Source organism: Pinus tabuliformis, chromosome 2_1 (genome assembly GCF_031772625.1).
Source record: "Pinus tabuliformis cultivar Carrire ecotype Pingquan chromosome 2_1, CPIR1, whole genome shotgun sequence".
Lineage (NCBI taxonomy): Eukaryota > Viridiplantae > Streptophyta > Pinopsida > Pinales > Pinaceae > Pinus > Pinus tabuliformis.
In genome coordinates, this window is record NC_142299.1 from 562,350,628 (window position 1) to 562,356,810 (window position 6,183).

Sequence of the window (6,183 nt, forward strand, 5' to 3'; positions counted from 1 at the left end):
GTTCGGGTGGGTCGTTTGAGGGCGCCCGTGTGAACTCGTTCGGGCGGGTCGTTCGGGTGGGTCGTTCGGGCGGGTCGTTTGAGGGCGCCCGTGTGAACTCGTTCGGGCGGGTCTTTCGGGTGGGTCGTTCGGGCGGGTCGTTTGAGGGCGCCCATGTGAACTCGTTCGGGCGGGTCGTTCGGGTGGGTCGTTCGGGCGGGTCGTTTGAGGGCGCCCGTGTGAACTCGTTCGGGCGGGTCGTTCGGGCGAGGGCCGTATCAAAAATGCTAAGTTGTGACCCGAGGTTGGCTTTGTGCATGTTCGTGCAGCTCGTTTGCCCGGCTCTCCCTTGTCGGTTCGTTTCGGTCGTTCGGGCGCCCATGAAAAATCGTTCGGGCGGGTCGTTTGAGGGCGCCCGTGTGAACTCGTTCGGGCGGGTCGTTCGGGTGGGTCGTTTGGGCGGGTCGTTTGAGGGTGCCCATGTGAACTCGTTCGGGCGGGTCGTTCGGGTGGGTCGTTCGGGCGGGTCGTTTGAGGGCGCCCATGTGAACTCGTTCGGGCGGGTCGTTCGGGTGGGTCGTTCGGGGGGGGGTCGTTTGAGGGCGCTCGTCTGAACTCGTTCGGGCGGGTTGTTCTGGTGGGTCATTTGGGCGGGTCGTTTGAGGGCGCCCGTCTGAACTCGTTCGGGCAAGTCGTTCGGGCGAGGGCTATATCAAAAATGCTAAGTTGTGACCTGAGGTTGGCTTTGTGGATGTTCGTGCAGCTTGTTTGCCCGGCTCTCCCTTGTCGGTTCGTTTCAGTCGTTCGGGCGCCCATGAAAAATCATTCGGGCCGGTCGTTTGAGGGCGCCCGTGTGAACTCGTTCAGCTGGGTTGTTCGGGTGGGTCATTCAGGCGGGTCGTTTGAGGGTGCCCGTGTGAACTCGTTCGGGCGGGTCATTCGGGTGGGTCATTCGGGCGGGTCGTTTGAGGGCACCCGTGTGAACTCGTTCGGGCGGGTCGTTTGAGGGCGCCCGTGTGAACTCGTTCGGGCGGGTCGTTTGGGTGGGTCGTTCGGGCGGGTCGTTTGAGGGCACCCGTGTGAACTCGTTCGGGCGTGTGACGACCTGCGGCTCTGCACGGGCGTGCGATATGGCGACCCGTGACTCTGTCCGGGCGCGCACCCCTCCAGCACTTAAAACAGTAAGAATATAAGGATGAGCGAACCACGAAAGGCGATGGTAAAAGTGCGCAAGTAGTGGGGAGCTCGCCCACCTTATAAGGCGACTCGCCTTATGTTTCGGGCCGACCTTTGGGATGAAACATTAGTGGGCGGGCCGACGATGAATTAAGACGAACGATGGTGAGTTGTCATAATTCGTAACGTCGGCCGAGGGGAGATACGCTCACCATGGAAGCATATAAGTTAGGCGACCTGCGATTCATTTGGGCCATCAACTCAATCGCTCTTACATCGCTCTCAAGCACAAGGAGCAGTGCGAGAAAGGCGCAGTTCGATCGAAGAGATTGTGGATGAGCCCGCCGAGCCGGGCAAAGGCAACAGGTTCAGGTATTGGTCACGGTGGTGCAGCCGAGGCACAGCAGCAGTATTGATAACCGGGTTCGAGTCGGGTCCGGGTTGTGCACGGGGTGCTCGCCCACTCCACGCCGGGTCGGTGTAACCGCAGGGTGGACTCCGGAAAGGTTAACGGTGGGCTGTGGTGCGCTCGCATGTTATAACACAGTCACGTGATATCGGTTCGCTGTATATTCTATATTGGGTCTTAGGGGAGTCTCGGCGGACCGCCGTGCAGGTGTGCACGGGCGGTCGCCCTCCCGATTGCATATTGTATATTGAATTTTCAGAGGAGTCTCGGCGGACCGCCGTGCGGGTGTGCACGGGCGGTCGCCCTCCCGATTATATATATTGTGTATTGAAATTTTCAGAGGAGTCTCGGTGGACTGCCATGCGGGTGTGCACGGGCGGTCGCCCTGCCGATTGTAAAAACATTACGATGTAATAAAAGAAGTTCATTACTATATTTCTGTTGGTTCTTATTATGTTGTAATTATTGCTGTTATAATTATCGCATATTGTGAATAACTCTTCATATGTTAATGTTATTAGTTCATAACGGTTATGAATTGAAGGCGTAGTCCATAAGGTTCAAGCATCTTGTTTGCCTAGGGTTCACCCGCCCAATAGAAAAAAAAAAGAATTGGGGGCGTGACAGGTGGTATCAGAGCAAAGGTTGCTCATGACAGGTGAAGCTGATAAGACTATGGAGAAAGCATGGTTGAACCGTCTAGGGTTCGTGGACTTAATGGTTCATGGCAAGACCATTCAAGCCCTGGTGGACATAGGTGCCACACACAACTTTATGACGACATGGTTAGCAAAAGAGGTTGGACTGATAATCACTCCATCCAATATGGAGATCAAGGCAGTGAACTCTAGAGCTAAGGTGGCGGGTTTGGTACACGATGTATCTGTGCAGATAAAATATTGGAAGGGTCAGTTGGACTTCACAGTGATGGAGATGAATGACTTTGATATGATACTTGGGCAGGATTTCTTGAAAGGCAACAAGGCTATTGTTGTCCCCTTCTGTGATGAGGTGATGCTGGTTGGACAGTCACAAAGTTGGACTTTGCCCACTCATGGGCAAAGGAAGGAAGTCAAGGTGCAGCATGTTTCGGCACTAAGTTTGGAGAAGGCTATGAAGGACTCAAATATGGAGACATATGCGGTGATGTTCAAAGATGTTGAAGGTGATGGAGTAGGGATGCTTGTTCCAGCCGAAATATCTGAGGTACTTACCAAATATGCAGATTTGATGCCTGATGAGCTTCTGAAGAAACTTCCACCAAGGCGTGCAGTGGACCACAGCATTGAGCTTGAGCCAGGGAAGCAACCCCCGTCCAAGGCACCTTATCGATTGTCGGGACCTGAATTGGAGGAATTGAAGTGCCAGTTAAAGGAGTTAACTGAGGCAAGTTTCATTAGACCTTCAAGGTCCCCTTATGGAGCCCCGGTATTGTTCCAACAGAATAAGGATTCGAATGAGCTATGGATGTGCTGTGATTACTGTGCATTAAACAAACAGACGGTAAGGAACAGATATCCTTTGCCATTGGCTGCTGATTGCTTTGACAAGCTTGCGAAAGCCCAAGTGTTTTCCAAGCTAGACTTAAGGCACGGGTATTATCAAGTGCGGATAGCTGAGGGAGATGAGAAGAAGACCGCGATAGTAACAAGGTACGGTAGCTTTGAGTTCGTTGTTATGCCATTCGGGTTATGCAACGCCCCTGCTACATTTTGCACTTTGATGAATGATGTCCTACGACCATACTTGGATTCGTTCGTAGTAGTATACTTGGACGATATAGTGGTGTTCAGTGACAACATGGAGGATCATAAGAAACACTTGGAAATGGTATTCGAGGCACTGAAGGCAAATCAGTTGTTCTTGAAGAAGTCTAAGTGTGTGTTCTCTCAGACAGAGATTCCATTCCTAGGGCATATTGTTGGTCAAGGATACATACGGATGGAGCCGAGCAGGGTGAAGGCGATTGAGGACTGGGTTGAGCCAAAGAATGTCCATGAGATGAGGGTGTCCTTGGGCATGACCAACTACCAACGAAAGTTCGTAGAGGGGTACTCCAAGGTGACATCGGCACTGACAGACTTATTGAAAAAAGACAAGAGGTGGAATTGGACGGGCAAGTGCCAAGAGGCATTTGATGACTTGAATAAGAGGATGGTTACGGCACCGATACTGAAGTTGCCTGACTTTGAGAGACCATTTGAGGTGCACACCGATGCTTCAGACTTTGCTATAGGAGGGGTTATTATGCAAGATGGGCACTCGGTGGCATATGAGAGTTAGAAGTTGCAGGATAGGGAACAGAGGTATCCGGTCCACGAGAAGGAGATGACTGCCATCATCCATTGTCTTCATGTGTGGAGACATTACCTGATTTGGAAGCCGTTTGTTGTCAAGACTGACAACGTTGCAGCGAGTTATTTTTCATCGCAGCCGAAGCTTTCTGCAAAACAAGCTCGGTGGCAAGACTTCTTGGCAGAATTCGACATGACTATCGAGTATAGACCGGGGAGGCACAATGCGGTATCTGATGCCCTTAGCAGGAAAGGACAACTAGCAGCATTGGAGGAAGAAGAGGACCGAGCAACTAGGGGTAGAAGTCAAGTTCAGATGTCAGAAGAGATGTAGAATAAGATCAAGGGGAGCATCGAAACCGATACTTTGGCACAGAACATAGTGAAGCAGGTAAAGGAGGGGAAGACACGGAGATTCTTCCTAAGAGATGGATTCTTGTTCTTTGGGAACCGACTCTATGTTCCAAAGTCATCTGGGCTCAAGAGACACCTTTTGAGGGAGTGCCACGACTCTCCATGGGCTGGACACCCAGGACAACGTCGTTCTTTGGCATTGCTGGAGAGGGGGTTCTTTTGGGAGAAGATGAGAGAGGATGTGGAGGAGTATGTACACACGTGCATCATTTGTCAGCAGGACAAATCAGATAATCAAAGATCAGGAGGAATGTTGCAGCCTTTGCCGATTCCAGAGAGACCATGGATGAGTGTCTCAATGGAATTCATCACTCAGTTACCACAGGTTCAGGGGTATAATGGGATCATGGTTGTGGTTGACCATTTTTCCAAGTATGCCGTCTTTGTTCCTACAAAGATACCTTGTGGGGCCGAGTGGACAACGGAGTTGTTCTTTAATAACATAGTGAAGTATTGGGGAATGCCGTTAAGTATTGTGTCAGATAGAGATCCACGATTTACAGGGAGATTTTGGACAACATTGTTCAAGTTGGTCGGGACAGAGTTGTTGATGAGCTCGAGTTACCATCCACAGATAGATGGGCAGACCGAAAGGATCAACGTGTTGCTGGAGGACTACTTGCGACACTATGTGACAGCTGATCAGAAGAATTGGCCTGAACTCTTGGATATTGCTCAGTTTAGCTACAATATTCAAAAGAGTTCTACGACGGGGTATAGTCCATTCGAGTTGGTAAATGGACAGATGTCGGTTGCACCGCATACCGTAGTGACGGGGGGTTTCTTGAGGAGTCCTCATGCGAAGAGATTCATGAAGGCTTGGGAGGAGACCTTGGAGTTAGCACGGTTGCGCTTGCACGATGCTGCAAGGAGGATGAAGAAGTATGCTGACCGTGGGAGACGGGAAGCACACTTTGGTGAAGGGGACATGGTGTTTCTCAGGATTACCGGGGAGCAGTTTCAGCCAGCCAAGGGGACGACGAGCAAACTAACACGGAAATATGAGGGACCATTCCGAGTGAAGAAGAAAGTGGGGGAAGTTGCTTACGAGCTAGAGCTTCCACACCATATGAACATGAAACACCCAATTTTTCATGTGAGCCAGTTGAAAAGGTGTCGACTTGATTCAGACCATCCAGAGAGAGTTGAACCGACAAGAGGACCAACTGGGATTGTGGACAGACCAAGACTAGAGTTGGAGAAGATTGTGAGTCTCAGGACTACTGGTGTTGGTTGCCACCGACGACGGGAATTTCTTTGCAGATGGAAGGATGCACCGGAGGAGGAGAGCTGGGAGACGGAGGATTCACTTTAGAGATGGAAAGACAAGATTGCAAGGTATGACAGGAAATTAAGGAGGAGAGCAGGAATTGTCGGGACGGCAATGACTTCTGGTGGGGGAGAGTGTGACGACCTGTGGCTCTGCACGGGCGTGCGATATGGCGACCTGCGACTCTGTCCGGGCGCGCGCCCCTCCAGCACTTAAATAGCAATAATATAAGGACGAGCGAACCATGAAAGGTGATGGTAAAAGTGCGCAAGTAGTGGGGAGCTCGCCCACCTTATAAGGCGACTCACCTTATGTTTCGGGCCGACCTTTGGAATGAAACATTAGTGGGCGGGCCGACGATCAATTAAGACGAACGATGGCGAGTTGTCATAATTCATAACGTCGGCCGAGGGGAGATACACTCACCATGGATACATATAAGTTAGGCGACCTGCGATTCATTTGGGCCATCAACTCAATCGGTCTTACATCGCTCTCAAGCACAAGGAGCAGTGCGAGAAAGGCACAGTTCGATCGAAGAGATTGTGGATGAGCCCGCCGAGCTGGGCAAAGGCAACAGGTTCAGGTATTGGTCACGATGGTGCGCCCGGGGCACAACGGCAGTATTGATAACCGGGTTG